We start from the raw sequence: 24,977 nt of genomic DNA on the forward strand, positions 1-24,977 counted from the left end.
TTCTAACAGCATCAGAAATTCAGACATATAAACTAACTGCCTTAAAACTGATATATGAACTATGTGCCAAATGGCAGCTTAAACCTACAATGGAATGTCTATTTGCCAGGGGGGTTGGACTAGATGGCCCTCGTAGTCCCTTCCCACGCTACCATTCTAGGATTCTGTGACCTCATTGCTTGACTGTAGCTTCCTCTTACAACAATTCGCTTGTCCCAGCATGCAAGGAGAAACACACACAAGGGAAATGGTTATTTACAGTCATACCTCGGGTTACAGAGGTTGTGTTTTTTTGGGTTATGGACTGCCGAAACCCAGAAGTATCGGGTTTCGGCAGTTGTGCATGCGCAGAAGTGCCGAATTATGCTTTGTGCATGCACAGAAGTGCCGGGTCGCGCTTTGTGCATGCACAGAAATGCTGGATCGCGCTTTGCGCATGCACAGAAGCACCAAATCACAACCCGCATGTGTGCAGACGCGCTGCTGCGGGTTGTGAGCGTGCATCCCGCACGGATCACGTTCGCAACCCAAGCGTCCACTGTACTCTGGACTAAGGCAGAGGTTTTTAAACCACAGCTGCCAACCTGGAACCCAGTAATCTCCACATAGTTGCAAGTGGACCCACGCCAGAAGCAAAATGCACCTGGCCCCTGGCTAATTTCGAACACTGCTTCTCAACACCAGCTGCTGAAGACTGTAAGAAGGGAGAATGGTGCTGTGCGCAGGTCCTGGCCTGGGGGATTCCCATGGGCATTTGCTTGGCCACTGAGAGAACAGGATACTGGACTCGATAGGCTCCTCTTACGCTTTTAAGTCTATTGGAACTTAGAAGTTAGTGCCTGAACTGCATCTCAACCCTAAATACGGTAAGTTGCTGATGTTGCATGGATGAAGAACAGGCAGAAACGAAACATAAATATATTACAATAAATATTGTAATATAAAAAATTAGAAATTACTTGAAAGAAACCAATAGGCCTAGGAATAAATTAAGTTATAATCAAATAAATGGGATTTAGAATGTTAAGAAAAGTGAATAAAATGGACTATAATTGGAAATTGTTTTAGTTTAATAATGATATTGGAAAGCTGTTACTTTTAATTACAAGGAAACTCAGAAGGGAGGGATTTGAGGAAGTCAGCCAAGATGTTTAAAAGGTTGGATTTGTGAAGAATTAAGTTTGTTGTTATTGTTTATCTTGTCCCCCCCTTTCCCCCTTTCTTTGTTTCTTTTTCTGTTTTTGTGTATCATTTTGCTTTGTGGTTTGTGTTATCACTGTGGAAAATCTAATAAAAAAAATATTTTTAAAAAAGAAACGAAACGAAACATGCCATTATCCACCCTACTTTTCAGAACACGGTTAACAATTACATTGCCTGCTTTAACCTTCGCAGGGGGGAAATCTTAGCTGAACAAGTGCCAGCTTTTGATAGAATATGGATACAAGGCATTCTAGGAAGCTGGCGGTCTTAAGGCAGCTTAACGGTACCAAGAAGCCAAAGGAAGCCTGAGCGACCTCAAACCACCTGCCTTGCCTTTCTGTTTCGTTCAAGAGAGGAGCAGCCATTTTGCAAATGCTTTCATACTGCCACTCCAGGAGCTGGGTTCCCCAGGCGAGGAACAACCGCAAACAGATCAAAATTTGCAGAGCCGATAAAACAAGCAACACAAAAATCCCCTGAAACAGGGACAACCTTATCGGAGCAGCAGTGCACACAAGTTCGGCCACAGTCGTGCAATTAGAGTGTGCCACAAAAAGTGTCTTCGTGGAGATACAAACCACATCCTAGAAATCACAGCAAAATGCAGTGAAGAAGAACGCCAAGAGAAATGATTTTGTTTTATTTTTTCAAGGCCGGGGGGAGTTTTTAAAAAGGCTTCATCTGGTGCTAGAAAGACAATAGATTAAATATCAGGGGGCTTTCTTCGGAGGGGGGTGTTCCACAGCCAGTGGAAGGGTGGTGGCTATTATTGAAAAGATTTCTGAACTCCTTTTCATAGAATCATAGAATTGCAGAGTTGGAAGGGACGCTAAGAGTTATCTAGTCTAACCCCCTGCAGTGCAGTAGGGGCAGATAAAGGTAAAGGGACCCCTGACTATTAGGTCCAGTCGCGGACAACTCTGGGATTGCGGCGCTCATCTCGCTTTACTGGCCGAGGGAGCCAGCGTACAGCTTCCAGGTCATGTGGCCAGCATGACAGAGCTCTGACGAACCAGAGCAGCACACGGAAACGCCGTTTACCTTCCCGCCGGAGCAGTACCTATTTATCTACTTGCACAAGTGTGCTTTCGAACTGCTAGGTTGGCAGGAGCTGGGACTGAACAACGGGAGCTCACCCCGTCGCAGGGATTCGAACTGCCAACCTTCTAATTGGCAAGCCCAAGATACTCCTGCTGAATTCACAAGGCCTATGTTCATGCAAATCAGGAATGGAGGAACTGTGGCCCTCCAGATTTTGCTCGACTCCAACTCCCATTAGCAACAGCCAGCATGGTGAACGACCAGCATGATGGGAGTTGCAGTCCAACAACTGGAAGGCAACTGTAGCTGTACTTGCATATAGGAAAATCCCCCCCCCAATGGTATCTGCTACAGTTGCTAGAATAGTGATTGCTGCTAGGTGGAAGGCACAAACTATACCCACAAAGGAGGAATGGATTTGTAAACTAAATGAATATTTAATTTTGGCAAAATTTAACTGCTATAATAAGAAATCAGTCGAATCAAAAATCGAAAAAAGGAGTGGAAATGTTTTGCTGAATATACAGCAAAATATTGCTCAAAAAGATATGCTAATATGCCTAGATTAAAATGTGAAGTACTGGATGGAAGAAAAATTAGTAAGGAAAAATAATAAGAATATATAGATGACTTGAGAAGACTGTAGAAGGCAAAGATTATTGTAAATTGTATAATGTGGAGGAAATTGAGTGGGGGCAGAGGGAAAAAAGAATAATATGATGGATTGAGGAAATATAAATGTAAATGGATGGGGAGGAAATGGTGTTGGCTTTGGTACATGTGTACAGTGGTACCTCGGGTTACGTACTTAATTCGTTCTGGAGGTCCGTTCTTAACCTGAAACTGTTCTTAACCTGAAGCACCACTTTAGCTAATGGGGCCTCCTGCTGCTGCCGCACCGCTGGAGCACGATTTCTCTTCTCATCCTGAAGCAAAGTTCTTACCCCGAGGTACTATTTCTGGGTTAGCGGTGTCTGTAACCTGAAGCGTATGTAACCCGAGGTACCACTGTATTGCAATGTAATATGTGAAAACCAATAAATAAATAAATAAGAAAGTAAAAAAACCAACAACTGGAAGGCCACAGGTTGCTCATCCTGACTGGGAAAAACACAAACAGCTTACCATTTCATAGACTGACAGAGTTGGAAGGGGTCCTGAGGGTCATCTAGCTCAACCCCCTGCAATGAAAGAACATTTTGCCCAACGTGGGGCTCGAACCCACAACCCTGAGATTAAGAGTCAAATGCTCTACCAACTGGGTCTTAAATGAGGGATGGGTAATATCAGGCCCAGGGCCCAAATCCAGACCTCTCATAAGCACTTTGAAGTCTCTGCACCATCCTCGCCTGGCTGAAAGGTGTCTTTGAACTCTTGCAAGTCTTCCTTGCTTGCTTGGGTAGAGGGAGTGTGTAGAATTCACATTTGTCGCTCTGGCAGCGCCTGAAAGGCAGACAGAAAATAGCCCGGAGGGGGCCACCACCAGAAAGAACCTGCTACCATATTTTACCTTCAAGGAGATGGCGGAACCCGGAGCAGGGTCTCTATTGAAGACCTTGCCGAACCACATTTGTGAACCTATGTATCGCAGATATCATACAAGTTACCTCAAATGTTGCCGTTTACAAGACACAGCCAAGTTTAAACACCAATTGCACTTGAAAACAAGCAGACTCTATTGATACGCACTTCAGTGACAGCATCAAGGTGGATTAGCTGCTCACATAGCATACTGGACACAGAAATATGCAATACACCAGAAGACACCCAAGCAAACTATTCAAGGGAAGGGCTGTAAGTCAGCTGTAGAGCGTCTACTTCGTGCGCAAAGGTCTCTCTCTCCACCGCCCCCACCCCAATCCTTTCATCTGCCTCCTTTCCTACCTGATATGCAGGGCAGCTGAGTCCTGCTTCCTTCAGCAGGCAGAAAATGGAGCCAAGAGATAAAAAGTACAGGCAGCAGAGCAGGATGAGATAGGAAGAAGATAGCAACAAGAAAGGAATGCCATAGGTGCCTCATCTCTGAATTTACAAGCAATTTTAAAATAAGTGCCAAAGTCTCCAAACTGCAGCCTGGCAACCTTATCCTGAAGCAAGCAATGTCTGGGTGTGACCGCACCATAAGTAACAGACACCTGCGTGAGATAAACTCTCCAAACAAACCGATTTAAACCTTCTCATGCAGCTGCCTTTAGTGTTGTGCACACTAAACTACAATGATGTCTATTTTTAAAATTGAGGAACTATTCGAATCAGTTTAAATCAAAACATGGTTTTAAAAGGGGGTGGGGAGAGTTGGGAATGCGCTGAGATAATAGTTTTTACCAACACAAAAATGCTGGCAAGGGAGCAAACTTCTAAGCAGCACAGAAATCCTCGTCTGGCAGGAGACTTGTTAGGGAATGGAAAGCCAGCAACCCTCTCCGCATCAGGGATTTGTGGCCCCAACCTTGTTGCAGTTTTATTGGGAAGGCTGAGAAATAATTCCTAGTACCATCCCTTGTCCCTCCCAAAAAACCCCCCACAAAACTTTACCTCAACTCTCAGCACTTGGAATATTCCTAGTTCTGCTCAGCAGACTGCATCCCTTTTGGTTCCTTATGCTTCTGCATCCATTCCATCAGTTAAAATAAAATAAAAAATTCTGAATTGCTGGGGGGGGGGGTTAAAAAGGAGAGAGGGGGAGACAATCGGTAAAGATTTTCCACACTTCACTCCTCCCCTAGTTTAAATGGGAACAAGAAACCACAATCCTTGATTTAGCATTACATCTGAAAAAGAGGATCCTGGTTTGTGTCACTCAAACAAACGCTGATAAGCCAGGAATAAACCTTGGCTTCACATTGTGGTTTGTTTGGAGCATAAAGCAATTATCGGTCCCCTGAGCGGACACAAAACTGCTAAGTCAGGGGTTGTGATCTGTTACTCACACCAGAGAGGAGCCACCTGAACATTCATAACAAACTATTAACGGTGGTTTACTGTGATGTGTAAACACAGGCAGTTTTGACTGTTCACCAGAGATGCAATCCTATCCTACACACACACACACACACACACACACACACACACACACACACTTAAGCAGGAGGAAAGAGACCTGCACAGGATTGTGCCAAATTTATTTATTTTTAAAAAATTGGCACTAACCTAAAATACTCCCCACCACCCAAAACATTAGCCTACAGAATAGAAACAAACAGTCCACTGCAAATGGCCATCAGGATAAAGTGAAATCTTTGACAAACAGCAGCATTTAAAATGGCAATGTTTTATATTTAAAAATAAAAGAGAGAGCATTGGGGTGGGGAGAAGATTAAAAGGGCAAGACACAGGTTTCAGCAAAACAAACTCAGATAAGAAAGTGAGCCATGTCACCTTAGGGAGGGGACAGAGAAGATTTAGAGCTACAGATCAGATTTAGTGACCAACCTACTCTAAAGTAGGCTCCCTCTGTAAAGGGTTAGATCTATATATAGCTGGTGCTCTATGTTATCTTACATCCAAGCTCATTTAGAGGCAAAATGCCAAATGTAGGAAGCACTGCAGGGTATGGTGTTAAACCAGGGGCGAGCAAGCTGTGGCCTTCCAGATGGAATTGTAGAGCTGGAAGGGACCCTGGGGTCATCTAGTCCAACCCCCTGCCGGACTCCGATTCCCATCAGCCTCAGCTAGCATGGTCAAGGATGACTCGAATCCAGCAATGAATGGAAAGCCACAGGTTCCCCACTGGTGCGCTAAACCTTTCGCACTGTGTCCCATGAAGCAAGAGCGATTGCCACTCAGAAACAGACAGACAAGAACAGAGAAATCAACAAAGGGATAAATAAGGGGAACTGTCTTCCTTCGACCCCAAGCAACTTCCTAACATCACTGCAGTTGTCATTTTAGCAACATTCACCTCCTGAAAGCATCCTAAAATCAAAACTACCTGCTTATGAAGTGAGGTTCCCAACTTTTAGGAAGTAAGAATCCTGGCCATTTGTAGCCCATTTGTCTCAGTGGGGCTCCGACACCAGAAGCAAAAGGAAAAACTCACCTTAGGGAGCAGTTTTGGAGGGGAACTTTTTGCAGGAGCGACTTCGCAGGCACAGGAAGGGTTAAGCACCCCCTCTGCCTCCAGGTGCTCCCCCATACATCCCCCACCCCCAATTTCCCATTATCTCAGGTTTGGAAACACATGTCTGCTAAGGTGAAGAGGTATGCTCATTGTTGCTCATTCACTGGTGAGCAGTAGACCTTTTCCGGGATGCCAGGAGTTAAGCATTTCTCTCTCCAAAGCCGTGGTCTGTGAAATTCCAAGAGAGGGGTTGGGCCCAGAGGGTAAACAGGGCTGGACGGCTGGGCTCTGCCCAAAAGAGCCACCAGCAGCATGAAAAGAGCCTTAAATGATAGGCGGAGGTGGCGAACAAGGATAACAGTTTGCCAGCTGGGGGTGGGGGCTACTGGAAATTTAGGCTTGCAAAGGCTTCCTTTGTCCAAAATCTCCCTAACGTACCAGAGGCCGATGCAGGCACCTCGCAGAGTTAAATATTAAATCAGCGGCTGAATGACAAACAAACCGGGGCTTGTTTTGCCAAAAGTACGAGCGAGCACCCACAACAGAGGATTGTAACCACTGTCTGAGCAACCTTGGCAGCGCAGATTTGGGAATTCAAGAGGGAAAAGAGAAAGTCTGGTCTGAAAAGGACAGGGTGCGATCTTCTAAGCCAGGCCAACAAAGCACGCAAGCTTGCTGCATTTCACCAAACTTTTCACCAGGAAAGGGAACTTCCCTTCTGTCTCAGGAGTTTCCACGAAACTCAAAACGTTCCCAGCCCGAGGGACACATTTCCTGGTGCCACATGCCATGAAGGCAAGAACCAAGGATAGATATGGCCAGGAGCTAAACTGCAAAGAGCAACTTGACGCGAATCTCAGCTTTGCAAAGCAAGACCTCGAGAGCACATTCTGGAAAGGGAATGGAGGAGGAGGGCAAGGAGCAGGGCTTTGTGGCAGCTCTGGGGGGCCACACAGAGAGGTCTGGAGGGCCACATCTGCGCCAAGGGCCGAAGGTTCCCTCGCACCTGCTCTACACCAATTCCAACAGGCTCAGGAGTAAATCTCGCATTACCTCCTTGCATCTCCAGGCTTCGTTTTCTTGAAATAACATGGGGGTGGGGGCAGGAGGAGGACTCTTTAGGGAAGTGAACCCAACACAGAGCTGGTGCAGAACAATTGCTAGGGGGAAACTCAGGTCGAAATGTCGGAACACAAGAAGTGGTCTACGTTATACCAAGTCAGGCCATGAACCTATCTAGCTCCATTGTGTGGACAATAGGCTAGAAGCATCTCTCTGGGGTTTCAGATACAGGTCCTCTCCCAGCCCTACCAGGAGATGCTGGGAACTGAACCTGGGAACTATGGCGTGCAAGGCAGATTCTCTACCATTTAGCTACGAGGCCCTGTAGACCTAAGCGTGGGGCTCAAGTCTATTTATCCATCTAGCTGAAAGCAGCTGTCCTTGGTTTTTGGACTGGGAAATGCCTCTGCCTACCATCCAAACTCCATTAAAGCTGGTGATGATGCTAGGAATTAAAATTGGGAACCTTCTTCACCTAGCAGAAGCTGTAGCAGCTGAGATGCTCACCAGGGTAATCCGCACTGGAAGCCTCACTTCAGCCAGTAAGTGGCCTTCAAGACTAGCTTTTCAGTTGCTCAGCCTGCCCACCCATCTCATTTGAATTATGCGGTTTGTTTTTGTTTTTAGTTACTTATAAGAATATTTATAAAAAGGCAGCAAATCTGCATTATGGCGTGACCATTTCTAAGAATGCATATAAACGACCAACTCAAAGGAAATTTCACAGCAGCATACAGTAAAATGGTTAAAACATCAAACAAATGCGGACACACAATCAAATTCATTTTCTAAAAGCACCTGGCAAAACATCACTTGCTGGGCCTGCCTTATAAGAATATTGTATGGGCCACAGATACATTTGAACCACTCTGAGAGCAGCAAAATTCTAACTATTGGTGAACGAAACAGAATAATGTATGTGCTGAAATTTGCTCTGTTACCTGTAAGGTGTCAAGTAATCCAAGCAAGGTCAACTGGCCAAAGGTGGCAAGGATGTTTCCCCCAATTGCAAAAGAAGGTGAGGCAAAGCAAAAGGCTGATCTACACAGCAAGACCAGAACATGTTGTACAGTAGGAATATTATTGCAAAGCCTCCCCAGCTATTCTCTCTCTCACACACACATTCAGCAAAGATTTACTGTAGAATTTCAAGGTTGCCATTTGAGCTACAAGTGAAATCAACTGAGGGTATAAAGAAATAATTGTTTATAAGAGCAGAGCACAAGGGTGGAAATCTAGTTTCCTTGTCTGCGTAAACGGGCCCCCTGTGGAAAGGAAAGATAAGGTGGGGGGGAGGGAGGGAGAGAGGGAAGGGGAGAAAGAGGCAAATGAATTCAGGGTTCAACAGCATCCATTTTCAGGCCTCATTTGCACAACAATGGCACATCTCTGTACTACAATTCACAAATTTAAGTGTCCTCATGATCATCATCATTACATTTGATACAACTCCCTCAATGTGCAAAGAGCTTTGCAAGGTCTTAAGAGGGTAGGTACCTGCCCCAAGGAACATACAATCAAAGGTTTGATACAGGGAAGGGAATAGAGGCAACTGCACCAGGGAGCATCCAGTGAAATTTGTCTGCATGACCCCTTCTCTTGGAAACAGCAGCGTGATTCTTTGGATCCTGGCCACGCTGGGCACTCAGCAAATTTGATCCTACAAACTGGCATAATTCCACCAAAGTTGTTGCCCTAATCCCAAAGTCATTTACTCAGAAGAAAATTCCACCAAATTCACTGGGCATTATTCCCAAGCAGACATGGCCAGGAGTGCAAAGCCTGCCCTACTCACACACTTGGGAGTAAGCCCCACTGAACTCATGCTTACTTCTGAGTAAACATGCATAGAATCAAACTCAAAATGACCCAGCGCAAGGAATACAGGAACCTGAAATCACTTAAACCTACCTACTCTTGTAGATTTAATCCAAAAGGGGCTGGAATTATTATTTCAATATTTCAGCATGCTGGGACGATTCTATTTTTCCCCCTTCACCTTTTTAAAAAGGTGGCTTGTTAAAGACCAAGAGGTTTATCCTGCCACAAGCCTTTTGGGGACAGAATTTCATCCTATACATCTTCAGTTGGTGGATTATGTATAAAGACACGCGCAGATCTGGGAAGACTAAATAAACAGTGGAGCCCAAAGTACCGAATACAAATGAGTGTTGGACTACCAAATTTGCAGCCCAAGACAGACAAGAAATTAGTAGAAGAAATCGTTCGGGAGCTAAATAAACACAGATGGGGAGGAGAAAACAACGCCATAGCAAGGCAGGGAAGTTTTGCTAAAATAGTTTCCAAACGTGCCCAACCTCCAGTCTAACCCGCTTGCGGACCCGTCTCCACGTTCCTGAAGCTGTGACCCACTCCCTCGGAATCCCAAAGCCGCTTAAGCCCCCGTGCGCTCGGCATCCCAACAGGGCGAGCTAACGTGGGAAAGCCTGGAGCGCGCGTTCCATCCGCCCTCCGGCTTAAGCCACTCGCGGATGGATCGCTCTCCAGGAGGAAAAGGAGCGCGAGGAGACCAGGCGTCGGGATTCGGCGAGGCTCCTCGGAAGCAAGCAGCTCCAAAGCGGCGCGCGTAGTTTCCAAGCCTGTGCCAAACCTCTCCGCGCCACGGCGAATACGCGCCGGACCTGGAGAGCCACGGATCCAAACTTTGGTGAAATACAGATGCCCAAAGCCAAGCGCTTAGCACTTACCCGCTCGGTTGCTCGATCGCTCTCGCCGCGCAGCCGGGACGGGGCGTCCGCGGGACTCCGCCAAGGGAGGTGCGCTCGCTCGCGTCGCGGGGCGCCCCGCCCGGGTGGGTGGGGACAGGTGCGCGCAGCAAACAGGCGGCGAGGCAACAATGCGGGGCGGGCGGGCGCTGCGCTGACTCAGCCCGCCCCGCAGGCGCTGACATCACGCCCGACCGGCGCGTAAAGGCGCACGCGCGCCCAGCCGCTGCCAACCCCTGTCGCGGGTTCGAGTTCTGCTGGACCCGTATAGGAATCCGAGAGTTGGAAGGGATCGTTGACTGGCGTAGCCAGGGGACAGGGAGGCAGTTGTTCCCCTGAATCAAGTAAATAAATAAAAATACTAAACTAAAAGTAGAAACTGTAGAACGCAATTATTCTGAGCACTTGGGGTCCAAAGAAAGTAATTTAAAACAACTGCCGTTGAGACATTTCATTTCGAATCTGCTAGTGTTTCTCAACCTGTGGGTCCCCAGATGTTGTTGGATTACAACTCCCATCATCCCTGAGCTCTGGCCTTGCTAGCTAGGGGTGATGGGAGTTGTAGTCCAACAACATCTGGGGACCCAAGGTTGAGAAAGGCTGTGAGCCAGACAGAGGATGGTGACAGGTGGGTGTCTTGCCCCTCCCCAAAATAAATCCTGGCTGCACCTATGGAAGGGACTCCCCAGGGTCATTTAGTCTATTGGGATGGGTGGGCTTGAACCGCCAACTTTCTGGTTAACAGCCAGATGCACTCACCCATTGCGCCACAGGAGCTCCCCCCTCTCTTATTATGCAGTTATAATAATAACAACAATAATTTTATTATTTGTACACCGCCCATCTGGCTGGGTTTCCCCAGTTATTCGACACCTGGGCTTTTAGTTTGATTTATTGGCTTTCTGTGACACGTTCATTTATTGAATTTCAAATGAATCCCAAAGCGGCTTACAAACAGTATTGTTTGTTTGTTGCGCCTATAGCCCACCTTTTGATCCATGGAGCTCAAGGTGGTTTTTGCATAGTTCTCCTACTCCTCATCTAATCAGCACAACAACCCTATGAAGTAGGGCAGTTGGGAGAGGCAGCGGCTGGCTCAAGTAGGAAGTCAAACCCAGATCTATCAGGTCCTGGTCCAACGCTCTAAGTACTGCACCTCCACTGGCTAACAATAACATAGTAGAGCAGTGTCCCCAAAAATGTTTACACATCACTTGGGAAGACAGGCAAACTAATGTCAGTGTACTGGAAGAAGCAAAGATCACTAGTGTCAAAGCGATGATTCTTCAACTTCGTTGGACTGGTCATGTTGTGCGGATGCCTGATTATCATCTTCCAAAGCAACTACTCTATTCCGAACTTTAAAATGGAAAGTGTAATGCTGGTGGGCAACAAAAGAGGTTTAAATTTTCTCTCAAGGCAAATCTAAAAAAATGTAGTATAAACACTGAAAAACTGGGAAACACTGGCCTGCGAAACTGGGAAAAACTGGCCAGTTGGAGAACAGCCTTTTCCAAAGGTGTCATGGGCTTTGAAGATGCTGAAACTCAGGATGAAAGGGAGAAACGTGCTAAGAGGAAGGCATGTTCGGCAAATCCACACCGTCATCAACTCCTGCCTGGAAACCTATGTCCCCACTGTGGAAGGACATGTGGATCCAGAATTGGCCTCCACAGTCACTTACGGACTCACTGTTAAGACCAGTTTCATGGAAGGCAATCTTACTTGGCTATGAGTGATTGCCAAAGAAGAAGCAGAGCATCACAGATGCAGCATAAATTGCATAAAATCACCAACAAAACAATTACCATCTGTAAAGCACTATTAACAAAGCAACTGAAAAATAAGCTAAACATCACAATTTCAGCAAAAGACCTCATCTGTGATGAACACATCAATATGGCATTTATAATCTGTAAATCAATATTAAGAGAATAGCAACTAAAATAAACAAATTAAGCACTGTTAAATTCATACACACAATCTCCACGCCCCCCTGACTCAAATTCTTTCTTTCTATTCGGTTCATTAAAATACACATAAAAGACACATGGCGTCTGTTCATCAACTTCTTTAACGCAGGGCATTCCAGTTATTTGGCTTAGTTTCTTGTTTTAATGTATGAAGTTAACGTTAGCTACCTGACTAAATGATTTAATGTGCGGCTGATTGACTTAATTAATTGGTGGAGGTTTTTGTCCCACTGTTTCTCCAGCTGACTGAGGAGACCCATTTCCTGCCTCAATTTTCACCCTCATCTCATTCTGAGCCAATTCTGAGTTGCTGGCATGTTTCGTATGTGTGCCTGAGCATGTGTGTGCATGCAATCAGACGCTGAGCACATGTGCGCCCCAGTGCATCCAGCGAGGGCAGAGGATTGGAGACACTCATGAACCGAGAATGCACTAGCCTCCTGAACCCTCAGTGACACATGTTTCATTTAACATAATGAAAGACACGAGGGTTCAGTTCACCACTGTGCTCTCAATCTTGGTTCTGCCACTGTGAGTCACCGCAGTGCCATTTCTGGGCAGGTGTCGCTGTCACATGCTGGTTATTCAACAGCGTTACAGAAACCTGGTGCTGAGTCAACTCTCATGGGAAGGAGCGATGATGTACACCTAGCTTGTAGGTAATTGGAGATAACACGCCAGCAAGCGCCAATTCTTTGGTTGATGCTGCTTACGAATAAAAGCCAACGTTAACTTGCAACCCTCCATGATGTTCTTCCAAAGAGCAGCTTTTGATGATCAGAGAGAAGAAATGAATGGAAAACCCCAAATTTTGCAGAATAGTAAGCCCCATCACAAAGGCTCCATAGAGAACGTAAAAATGGTTCCACAAAATCAGGTGAAAACCCAAAATACGTTCTAAGCATGTGATTTCAACACGCATGGGGAAGGTTGAGAAGCCTTTAATGAAATCGACGAGCCTGGTCACTGATCCCTGGCAATCTTAGAAAATGCATGCCCAAAATTCCTTCTAAAAAACAGGAGGAACACAGCCTTATGTAGAATCAGTAGAATTGGTATTGCCATAAGGACATAAGAAGAGGCTGCTGGATCAGACCAATGGCTCTCATCTCGTCCTGCGGGCGGGAAACCTGTGAGCAGGATCTGAGCGCAAGAGCACTCTCCTTCTCAAGGAGAAGCCCTTGCAAAGCCTCACTGCCAGGCGGAATATCTTTCCAGCTCAGAAACAAAGCTCCCTTACTTCCAGACCCATGAAATTCTTCTTCATCAGCTTCACTCTGTTACACTGGGCCCACTTCTGCAATCGGGCCAAACTGGAATACCCAAACACCTCTCTCTCTCTCTCTCTCTCTCTCTCTCTCTCTCTTTCTCCCTCCCTCTCTGGAACTGTTCCACCTACTCATAATTACACGCCAAATCCATAACGAGTGGTTAAGTAACAACCATCTGCTGCTGCTCACGGCCTCTTGGCAATCTGCAGGACAGGAAAGAGCGGCATACCTGACATGCTTCTAAAAAGAGGCCAAACCGGTTGTGCTGAGGACTGTGTGAAGATTTCATTTCATTTTCATACCATGGTGTACGAATAGAGACGCAACATTCGCGGCCTGGATCCAAAGAGTGAGCAAATAACACACCTTCGCACAACTTGTTTCCTTGAACAACATCCACCCTCTCTGGATCTGGAAACAGTAATTGAGATGACTAATTACTACTCTCTGAAAAAAGAAATGAATGGAATATGAACAGAATGGAACAACAAATTGTGTATTTTCTCTTTCTAAAATCCTCCCCTTTGCATCTGGGGCTACAAGGGGGGAAGAGATGCCCGAGGTAGAGGACAAAAGCATCGCCATGATCCCAAAATCCTCACTTTTTTGAGTATGGAATCTGAAATTCTATCACACGCCCTCCAACATTTCTTTGATGAAAATAGGGGCATCCTATTCAATTATTGGGACGCGGGTGGCGCTGTGGGTTAAACCACAGAGCCTAGGACTTGCCGATCAGAAGGTTGGCGGCTTGAATCTCCGCGACGGGGTGAGCTCCCGTTGCTCGGTCCCTGCTCCTGCCAACCTAGCACTTCAAAAGCACACCCAAAAGTGCAAGTAGATAAATAGGTACCGCTCCGGCGGGAAGGTAAACGGCGTTTCCGTGCGCTGCTCTGGTTCGCCAGAAGCGGCTTAGTCATGCTGGCCACATGACATGGAAGCTGTATGCCGGCTTCCTCGGCCAATAAAGCGAGATGAGCGCCGCAACCCCAGAGTCGGCCACGACTGGACCTAATGGTCAGGGGTCCCTTTACCTTTATTCAATTATTATATTTATACCCAGGCCATCTGACTTGGTTGCCCCAGCCATGCTGGGTGCCCTTCTGACATATATGAAAACATTAAAAAACATTAAACATTAAAAAAATTCCTTATACACAGCTGCCTTCAGACGTCCCCTAAAAGTTGTATAGTTACTTATCTTCTTGGCTTGGGGGTTGCATAATTTCATCTCCTCCAACATTTCTCAGATGAAAATAGGGATGTCCTACGGAAAAGTGGGACATTCCGGGATCAAATCAGAAACCAGAATGGCTTCTGTAAATCCGGGACTGTCCCTGTAAAATAGGGACACTTGGAGGGCCATGTTGTTGTTGTTGTTTAGTCGTTTAGTCGTGTCCGACTCTTCGTGACCCCCTGGACCAGAGCGCGCCAGGCACTCCTGTCTTCCACTGCCTCCTGCAGTTTGGTCAAACTCATGCTGGTAGCTTTGAGAACACTGCCCCTCTTTACCATGCTAAAACAGCATCATCCACACAAAAAGGGAAGTATCAGGAAGCTTTGAAGGGAACCTCAAAGTTTGCAGAATTACCAAAAACATTTACGGGGGGGGACCCCAAACACCTCTTAGCTGCTGGAAGGGTGAACAGGAAACAGCCCAGTGAAAACTGAGCATGCTCAGTAGTAGTCATGGAATTCTGGTTGATTCTTGGAGCAGCGGGTGGGAATGAAGAAATGAATGGAGTCTCCTGTAAAAGCAAAGGGGCACTTCCATGATTGTGAGGTCTAGAATTCAGAAGCAGGTGTCTCTGAATACCAGTTCCTGGCAATGACAACTGAGGCAAAGTGCTGTTGAAGTCAGTTTCTGTTTCTGGGCTTCTCGAATACCTCTGTTGTTGGCTACAGGAAGAATAGGATGCTGGACTAGAAGGGACTTTGGCCTGATCCAGCTGGGCTCTTCTTCTGTTCCTAAGGAACGAACGGAAGTAGTTATAGCCTGGCGCTCATAGGTAAAGGTAAAAGGACCCCTGACCATTAGGTCCAGTCATGGCCGACTCTGGGGTTGCGACGCTCATCTCGCTTTATTGGCCGAGGGAGCCGGCATACAGCTTCCAGGTCATGTGGCCAGTATGACTAAGCCGCTTCTGGTGAACCAGAGGAGCACATGGAAACACCGTTTACCTTCCCGCTGGACTGGTGCCTATTTATCTACTTGCACTTTGACGTGCTTTGGAACTGCTAGGTTGGCAGGAGCAGGGACTGAGCAACGGGAGCTCACCCCATCACGGGGATTCGAACCGCCGACCTTCTGATCAGCAAGCCCTAGGCTCTGTGGTTTAACCCACAGCGCCACCCGCTCATAGTGAACCCATTAACAGAACCAGGATTGAGTCTTCTTTAGCCATGTGAACCTGTTCCACTCTCGAAGGTGACCACTGCTGATGCCAGACTCACAAATCCACTCCTAGGTAGAGTTTTAGATGTTGTCTGAAGCCATGGAAAATATGTAATGAAATCGACTGGCAGATGCACATCTCCCTACTACCCCCACACATGGAAAGGGGACCATAGCTCGGTTGTAGAACATCTGCTTTGCATGCAGAAGGTCCCAGGTTCCATCCTTGGCATCACCAGGTAAGGCTGTAAGGGACTCCCTGTCTGAAACCCTGGAGAGATGCTGCCAGTTCAATGGACCAATGGCCTGCATTACTGTAAGGCAGGCATAGGCAAACTCCGGCCTTCCAGATGTTTGGGACTACAATTCCCATCATCCCTGACCACTGGTCCTGTTAGCTAGGGATGACGGGAATTGTAGTCCCAAACATCTAGAAGGCCGGAGTTTGCCTATGCCTGCTGTAAGGCATCTTCTTGTGTTCCTACCAAAAACAAACTATAATTTCTAACATTCTTCCTGCCCCCAGAAGAAAGGCTAGATACCCTCCAGAGGAGAATCTAAATATAGACCCAATGCCTAAGCTTCTCATGATGAGCCAAATGGCAAAATAATTGGATTTGGCACCTCTATTAATTGATGTCAGCTTTTTCATCAGGGTAGCATTTGGGAGATCAGCTTAGCCAGCAGAGGAATGTGGAGGAACAGACCTGTTTCTGTTTTTTCTTAAAGTAATAGATCTGCTTCCCAATCTTGTATTTGAAAAAAAGTAAAGATCTAAGGCACGGCTTGGTGAGAAGGGGTGTGTGTGTGTGTGTGTGTGTGTTGGACCACCAACACTAGTAATAGTTGTGATGGAGAGGATTGTTTCTCCTTCAGGGCCAGTTGCCATAAAAGCAAGCTCCCTCCCATTGTTTTGAAGCTGTCAAGTGGTAAGTCAGGGATGGGGAACCTGCAGCCATCTACAGTTGTTGCACTACATCTCCCATAATTCTCGATCTTTCGCCCTGCAGACTGGGGCTGATGGGAGTTGGTTTCCAACAACATCTAGAAGGCCACAGGGTCTCCATCCCTGTTGTATGTCAAGGGCACATCCCAGCCAAAGGAATGCACATGGCAGATAGTTAGCTCTTCATTGTCAAAGATAACACTTCTACAGCTCTATGCACACCAATCTAGCATCTAGGCAGCTATTCCCAAGTCCTTGCTCTGTGGAGCAGCTGCATCAGCAGGGGACCACTCCCCCTCCACCAGTTTATGTGCCTTCCCCTGCCGGGCTGCACACACGCAGCCAGAGACTGCACCTGCATGGCAATGTCCTCTGCTCCTCCCTTTTCAATCCCCTACTGGTTCTGTGAGACAGTGGTGCAAGAGAAAGCAAGGAAGCCCCTGGTCCTTCGCTTGCCTTACCTGCCTCTTCCTCTAACCTATCCTGTGCTCCACCTTCCAGCGTTGAACCTTCCCCTGCCTCTGGACTCCTGGCCAGTACAGTTCCCCACAAATCACTGACCCCCATCTCCCGTGTCATACTCCAGCCCCTCTTCCCCCGATGAAGAAGAGTTTGGATATGATATCCCGCTTCATCACTACCCGAAGGAGTCTCAAAGCGGCTAACATTCTCCTTTCCCTTCCTCCCCCACAACAAACACTCTGTGAGGTGAGTGAGGCTGAGAGACTTCAGAGAAATGTGACTAGCCCAAGGTCACCCAGCAGCTGCATGTGGAGGAGCAGGGAAGCGAACCCGGTTCACCAGATTACGAGTCCACTGCTCTTAACCACTACACCACACTGGCTCTCAAGTCCTGCCAGCCCCTGGCATCATATGACTTGGGTCAGGGATGGTTGTCCCAGGCCGCTTGGCTTCTTCAGGATCTGGTATGGTTTGGCAGCCCCATCAGGATGAGCAGAAGCAGGAAGGAGATGAAGCAGAATAGGGTGGAGCTGATGGCTGCTCCCAGCAATGGAGGATGGAGGTTCTCCCCTTTTGACTCCAGGAATCAGAGATGTGATCTTCCAGCTCTGTCCACCATCCGTCTAGCAGAGTGCAGAGCCTCTTTGGGGAGGGCTCCTCAACCAGCCCATGGGGTGGTTGAGCATGGGGCAGGATGCAGTTTTGTTACCCAGAACCGGACACCACCGCCATAAACACGATCAGATGCATCAACCCAGTGCTCATTTGCATTCCTGTAAAGTGAGAGTGTCTCGCAAGTGATCTCACCACACCACATCTTTAAAGGCTGGGTGGAGCGAGGCGTGGCCTCGGTTGGGACATCTCTGCTGCTTTCGTTCAGCTCTGAATCTCCTGCCTTGCTTGCATACCTGGGCCCTGTGCTTGCCGCTGGGCCTCTACCCTTACCAGCATGATGAAAGAACTCTTTCTTAACCTCTGTCGTTGTGGTTTGGGCAGGCACAGGGCAGTGAACCCTCCTTTTGTTGTTATGGACTGCAACTCCCATCAGTCCCAGCTGGTTGGGTCAATGGTCAGAGATGCTGGGAGTTGTAGTCTAAAGAATTTGGCGGGCACCCCACAGGTCGTCTCTGCCTTAGGTGAATGAGCAAGCTTTTGCACAGCCCCAAACCTTGTCCAGTCCTGCCAAAGAGGAAGCCGTAGTCAGGTGGGGCAGAGAAAACAGACAAGCAAGTTTCAGCCACAGGTCAGAGCTCCTGGATACAAGAGTGGTCTCAGGGCTGGTCTTTCAGGACCCCGGACAGAGCAAATGAGCAAGCAAGCTCTTTTATACTTCCTGGTTTGGGCAACCTCCACAAGGGGTGCCCCTTTTGGAGGAATACAGAGCCTTAAAGACTCTGGTTGGGATCCAGCAACCTGCCAGCTTTCCTTGATTGGCTCCCAGTACGTTTCCAGGCACAATTGTTGGTGCTCACCTTTAAAGCCCTAAATGGCCTCGGCCCAGTATACCTGAAGGAGCATCTCCACCCCTATTGTTCAGCCTGGACACTGAGGTCCAGTGCCAAGAGCCTTCTGGTGGTTCCCTAACTGTGAGAAGCGAAGTTAAAGGGAACCAGGCAGAGGGCCTTCTTGGTAGTGGTGCCCACCCTGTGGAATGCCCTCCCATCAGATGTCAAGAAAGTGAATAACTATACAATTTTTATAAGACATCTGGAGGCAGCCCAGTTTAGAGAAGTTTTTAATGTTTGATGTTTTATCACATTGTTGATATTCTGTTGGGAGCTGCCCAGAGTGGCTGGGGAAAGCCAGCAAGATGGGCAGGGTATAAATAATAACAACAACAACAACAACAACAACAACAACAACAACAACAACAACAACATATTATAATTATTATAATTATTATTATTATTGCTTGCCCAGTGTGTTGCCCTTCCATGTGAGCAGGCTCAGTGGAGCATGATAGTATAGTGGTACCTCGGGTTAAGAACTTAATTTGTTCTGGAGGTCCGTTCTTAACCTGAAACTGTTCTTAACCTGAAGCACCACTTTAGCTAATGGGGCCTCCCACTGCCACCACTGTATGATTTCTGTTCTCATCATGAAGCAAAGTTCTTGACCTGAGGTACTATTTCTGGGTTAGTGGAGTCTGTAACCTGAAGCGTCTGTAACCTGAAGTGTCTGTAACCCAAGACTGTACCGCTGGGCTGGTTCCACCATTGAACCATAGAATTAATGTCCATTTTTGCTTGCTCCCACCCCTTACAACAGATGGGCAGAGAAATCAGATCCCCCTTTGCGCCGGGCTGGGGGAAGAGTTTGGATTGGATGCAAGTGTCCCTCCACACATCCCGGTTGAGCTGCATTCTCTTGCCTCTACTTGCAGTGTGACGCCAGCCTCCCTCCACTGGTGTGGACCTCCCAATTTCTCCAGTGAGAAGGCCCAAGCAGAAAGTCCCCATAATGGGCATTGTGGCGCAAGGCAGGGCCATGTCAGTCCAGGATCTGCCAGATCTGGCCTACTGCCATCACATGGCAGCACTGGGCCCAATCTGTGTGCCAGCTTCCACCCTAGTCAGTGTTCATGGCAGGACTGCAGATATCACTCCCTAAAGCCCAGCTGGGCCGTCATGGGGGAGGTTAGCCTTGCTCCTTAATTGGGTATAAAGAAGACAAGGAAGCCAGATGTCCCTCAAATGTCCAGGGTTGCTGCAGGCCTGATTGTAACCAAGGGAGACTGATAATGTCTTTATCCCTGCCTGGAGGCGATAAGCAGAAAGCCCTGCCACCCCTTTCTTGCCCTGGCCTCCCTCCTAGCACTTTGGGATATGACTGCAAGATTACAACATGGAAACTGCAATCTTTGTTGGTGCTTAATCGCTTAATGAACTATTCACTTTGCCTAAGTAGCTGCATTGTCAGCGCCTCTTGTCATCTGTCCCGGCTCTAACAGCTGGCCTAGGCAAAGCTTGTTGTCCAACAACGAAAGGCAGACGCTGTTCGTCTTTCTGCATGGACTCCTGCCTTCGGAGAGTCAATGAAATACAGGGGCTTCTTCATTCGCTGCGGAGGGAAAGGGAAAGCAGAGCTTGGTACCTTTCTCTGGGCTTCTTAATGCCATGCCAGAAAGGGTTGCTCATTGATGAACAGTGTGACACCCATTCATTTCCTACTCAACTGTTTTCATGAAACTGCTCCAGCATAGAGAAGGGCACAAACACAAGAGTCTCAGAATGGAAGGGGGCCTTCACGGAATCATAGAATTGTAGAGTTGGAAGAAGGGACCCTCTGCCCACTCGCCGTCACCCCACCACCAGTCTCCTGGCTCTGAGCCTTCTTCCCCTGGTTGGGGGTTCCCTTTCGGTTCCCCAGCTGTTGCCTCTCACCACTCCTCTGAATCCAGTCAGTCCATGACACCAATTGACCACAGGTAGATGCCTTCGCTGTACTCTTTCTGGCACCTGCTTAAAGCCATTTCTGTTTAGGCAAGCCTTCCCAGCTGCATAGAGGGACGTGGGTGGCACTGTGGGTTAAACCACAGAGCCTAGGACTTGCCGATCAGAAGGTTGGCGGTTCGAATCCCCGCAGTGGGGTGAGCACCCGTTGCTCGGTCCCTGCTCCTGCCAACCTAGCAGTTCAAAAGCACGTCAAAGTGCAAGTAGATAAATAGGTACCACTCTGGCAGGAAGGTAAACAGTGTTTCCATGCGCTGCTCTGGTTCGCCAGAAGCGGTTTAGTCATGCTGGCCACATGACCAGAAGCTGTACGCCGGCTCCCTCGGCTGATAAAGCGAGATGAGCGCCGCAACCCCAGAGTCGGCCACAACTGGACCTAATGGTCAGGGGTCCCTTTACCTTTACCTTTTACCCAGCTGCATAGATTGATGGGGCAGTTGCCCTGCACCTCCCTGGATGCGGGTGGTCCTGTGGTCTAAACCACCTAGCCTCTTGGACCTGCAGATCAGAAGGTCGGCGGTTCAAATCTCCTGATGGGGTTAGCTCCCGTTGCTCTGTCCCAGCTTCTGCCAATATAGCAGTTTGAAAGCACACCGGTGCGAGTAGATAAAGAGGTGCCGCTGCAGCGGGAAGGGAAACGGCATTTTCATGTGCTCTGGTTTCCGTCACGGAGTTCCATTGTGCCAGAAGCAGTTTAGTCATGCTGGCTGCATGATTTGGAAAGCTGTCTGTGGACAAATGCCGGCTCCCTTGGCCTGAAAGCAAGATGAGTGCTGCAAGCCTATAGTCGCCTTTGACTGGACTTAACCGTCCAGGAGTCCTTTACCATTACCTTTTACCTCTCCCTAATGAGCTGGCTTTCAGCAAGGAAGCCAATGCTGTGTAGAGCTGCCCCAGGAACCGCTTAGAGAGCAGGGCAGCACTGTTCTCCTCAACAGAAACCTTCAAAACATTACACTTGTACCATAACAGTCACGAGGTTAACAAAAGGAAGGCCCAGCACAAACCGAGATGCAGAAGCAGGAAGGAAGTAAAGCCAGAGAGAAAAACAATCTACAGGTATTTACTAAAAAAAAAAAAAAAAAGAACAGCTTTTACTATCAAGAAGTTTCCATTGATGTTCCATAGAAATCTACTATCCTGTAAAATTAGAAGTAATACCCAACATAAGTGATTGGCAGGTTAAAATGATAAATTATGCTGAGCTTGATAGAATATCAGGAAGATTAAGGGACCAAGACGAACAGAAATTTCATGATAATTGGAAGAAATATTTAATGTATATGGAATCTAAATCTCAGGTGACACTGGCGGGGTTGAAATAACTCTAACAGTGGGAAAGGCCTATGTAAAAGAGTTAAAAAGTACGCGACTATATAATTTATTCGATACTTACCAAAGGAGTGGAGGGAAGTCCAAGGTTCAGTTGAGACTAACTCAGTTATGTATTTTATTTAAGATTTGTGAAGTGGATATAATTTGTATAAGGTATGTGGTGGATTTTTTGTTTATGTTTTTCCTGGATATATGTGCAAATATGAATAAAATTTTATAAAAGTAAAAGAAATCTACTATCCTGTAACTTCAGCCTGCTAGAGGGAGTCCTGCCCCCTGAATCAAGAGGACATTTCTTTGCCCTCTTATGATGATAGATGTTTTGCAGCTTCATAATATCCTGCACTGAGACAGGTAATTATCAAGGGCTCTCCTACACTGTTGCATATTTCTTGGGTATGTTGTTCCTAAATAGGAGCAGAGGCAGGATGAGATGGAATGAGTAGCCAATGGGCACTTGGGGAGGTATGGGGCTGGGGGGCCATGTAGTCATATGGGACACTTATGATTACCATTCTTGAGGTTCCACAACAGAGGACATGCTTTGCATGATTAAGACGCCAAGTTCAATCCCTGGCATTTCCCTTAAACCAGCTTCCATCCAATTAGAAAACGGAAGCCGTGGGTAAGCCGAGGTGTGTGAATTGAACCTGTGATCATCATCTGAGGCCCCTCCACAAGACGTCTGGAGGGTGGTAACATGAGAACAGGGTCCTTTCTGCAGTGGCTCCCCGCTTGTGGAATGCTCTCCTCAAGTAGGCTCACCTGGCGCCTTCATTAAAAATCTTTAGGCACTAGGCAAAAACATTCCTCTTCTTGGCGAATTAAACAATCTACGGCCTTTTAATCTGGGGGGTATTTTGTTTGTTTGTTACTACGTTATGTATTTTTGTGTTTTTATATTGTAAGGCGCCCTGTGATCCTGGGATGAAGGGAGGGACAGAAATTTAATAAATAATAATAATTTGTGGCAGCTGTTGCACATGTGCAGATGACAGCTTCCTTGAATGGGAGTTTGCGGGGCTGCAGGTGCAGGGAAACAAATCAGGTAGTGCTCATTGGGTGATGAGCCCCCTGCTCCCTCTATGGTCTAGTGTCTCTCAAACTTTGCCCCCCCAGCTGTTTCTGGACTACAACTCCCATCATCCCTGACCGCTGCTTCTACTAGCTAGGGATGATGGGAGTTGTGGTCCGACAACAGCTGGGGACCCAAGCTTGATCTCCTTGAAAGAAAACTGGGATATAAATAGCATCATAAATAAACTCTGGATGGCTCCTCCCTTGGTGCAACATTTAGATTTCCTGGGCACAGCCCAAGGTGGTAGCCAGGGGGGATAAGCTGCCCCCCAAACCAATAAAAAAATATGCATAGCTAACTGAGGCTCTGCCCCAGCAACAAAAGGCCTGGCCCCCCAACAAAAGGCCTGCCTCCCCCCAACAAAAATTCTGTCTGCTCCCATGGCACAGCCTTTTCCGTTTGTTATTTTTGGCAAGAAGGCGGTTCAGTGATTCAGTAAGGCCGTGATGTGCATGAGTGCTCTTCAGAAATATGTCTTATTGCCCTAAAAGTCAAGATGTTGCTTTAAGCTTCGTTTGCATTGCTTTCCCGTCCTTTCCTCTCCTTCTCAGGATAGCTGTGATGGTGATGCTAAATCCCTGGCTATTTGAAGCAAATTCTGCATCAGGCAGAGTCACTGGGATGAAGGCAAAAATCAGGTGGAGGAAATCAAGAACCTCCAATTCCTCTTTGACACTGTTGACAACTCTTCTAGCAGGCAAGCTGGATTTCTCAAGAATGAAGAAGTGTGGTCTCAGCAGGGTCATCTATGGAGGGTGGGGTTTTCTCAGAAGGGTAGTAGGAGATGGGTGATTGACTCAGTGGGTATGTTAAACCTGTTGAGGACTGTTAACGACTGCAATTACTGGTAGTCCTACAGGAAAAAGCAAAGGATAGTATGCAGATGACCATACACATTAGCATATGTAATGAGACAAGAATCCAATATCTCTATTCAGACCAGGTCTCTCCATAGTTTTCAGTTTAGTAATAAGTTGTAATTCAGCAACTTCTCTTTCAAGTCTATTTCTGAAATTCTTTTATAAGAAGACAGCTGCTTTGAGATCCTGCATTGAATGTCCTGGGAGATTGAAGTGTTCTCCTACTGGCTTCTCTTGTGATTCCTGATGTCAGATTTATGTCCATTTATCATTTGGCATAGGCCAGGCATGTCCAACAGGAAGGTTGTGATCTACTGGTAGATCACTGAATACCTGTGGTAGATCACTGGCTCCCCCCAATGAAGCTCAACTTTGCCCTGCACCCCAAAAAAACAAGGCTTTCCTCCTCCCTAAAAAAAGCACAAAAACTTTGACCTGAACCCCAAAAAAGAGGGTAGATCACTGCCAGTTTTTAACTCTGTGAGTAGATCGCAGTCTCTTGGAAGTTGGCCTGTTTGTCCAATATAGAGAGCTGAAGGGCACTGCTGGCATTTGATATCAGTTTGTGGAAGAGAAAACCAGCACTTGGTTTTTGTGTGTGACACCTATAAAAGACAGGCCAATTTCCCTTGCACTCATGGAAGACGATTACCAGATTGGGGTGCTAGTCAAATCACTCCTTGTTCACCCCAGTCAACATTTGCTTTCCTGGGGAAGTCTTACAATCATAAATGCGCTCAGGTTAAGGCTCTGGTGAACCTCCACAGGAAGTAAATTTCATAATAATAGAGTAGCTGCAGAGAACAATTACACTCCTGACTTTTTGTGTGTGGATCATATTGTTAGCTGGAAAAGGAGGTGGGCTATTGGAAAATATCAGACTGAAATTTTCAAATACGGCATGGAAAAACCGACCCATCACAAGTCCATGTGCCAAGTGTGTGACTGTCTGGAAGAAAACGTTTGAGTATTCTTTCTTTCTTTCTTTTTTGAGCTCCAGCTATCAGTTTCTATTTCCACAGCAAACACCACAGCGATAACAACTTTGCTAAGCCCGAAGAGCTACTGACCACACCTTTGTTTTCCAAAGGTTTGATTCTTTAAACACTTGGC

The 24,977-nt window shown here is 47.0% G+C and overlaps 1 protein-coding gene across 1 annotated transcript in view; it reads right to left on the minus strand.

Moving 5' to 3' along the window:
* Positions 1-10,245, minus strand: part of PROSER2 (proline and serine rich 2) — a 28,386-nt gene extending 18,141 nt beyond the window's left edge. The window contains exon 1 of the mRNA XM_053406984.1: positions 10,075-10,245. The gene's annotated coding sequence lies outside the window, so the exon portion shown is untranslated. The remainder of the gene's footprint in view (positions 1-10,074) is intronic.
* Between the last annotated feature and the right edge of the window lie 14,732 nt (positions 10,246-24,977).

Source organism: Podarcis raffonei, chromosome 10 (genome assembly GCF_027172205.1).
Source record: "Podarcis raffonei isolate rPodRaf1 chromosome 10, rPodRaf1.pri, whole genome shotgun sequence".
NCBI classification, from domain to species: domain Eukaryota; kingdom Metazoa; phylum Chordata; class Lepidosauria; order Squamata; family Lacertidae; genus Podarcis; species Podarcis raffonei.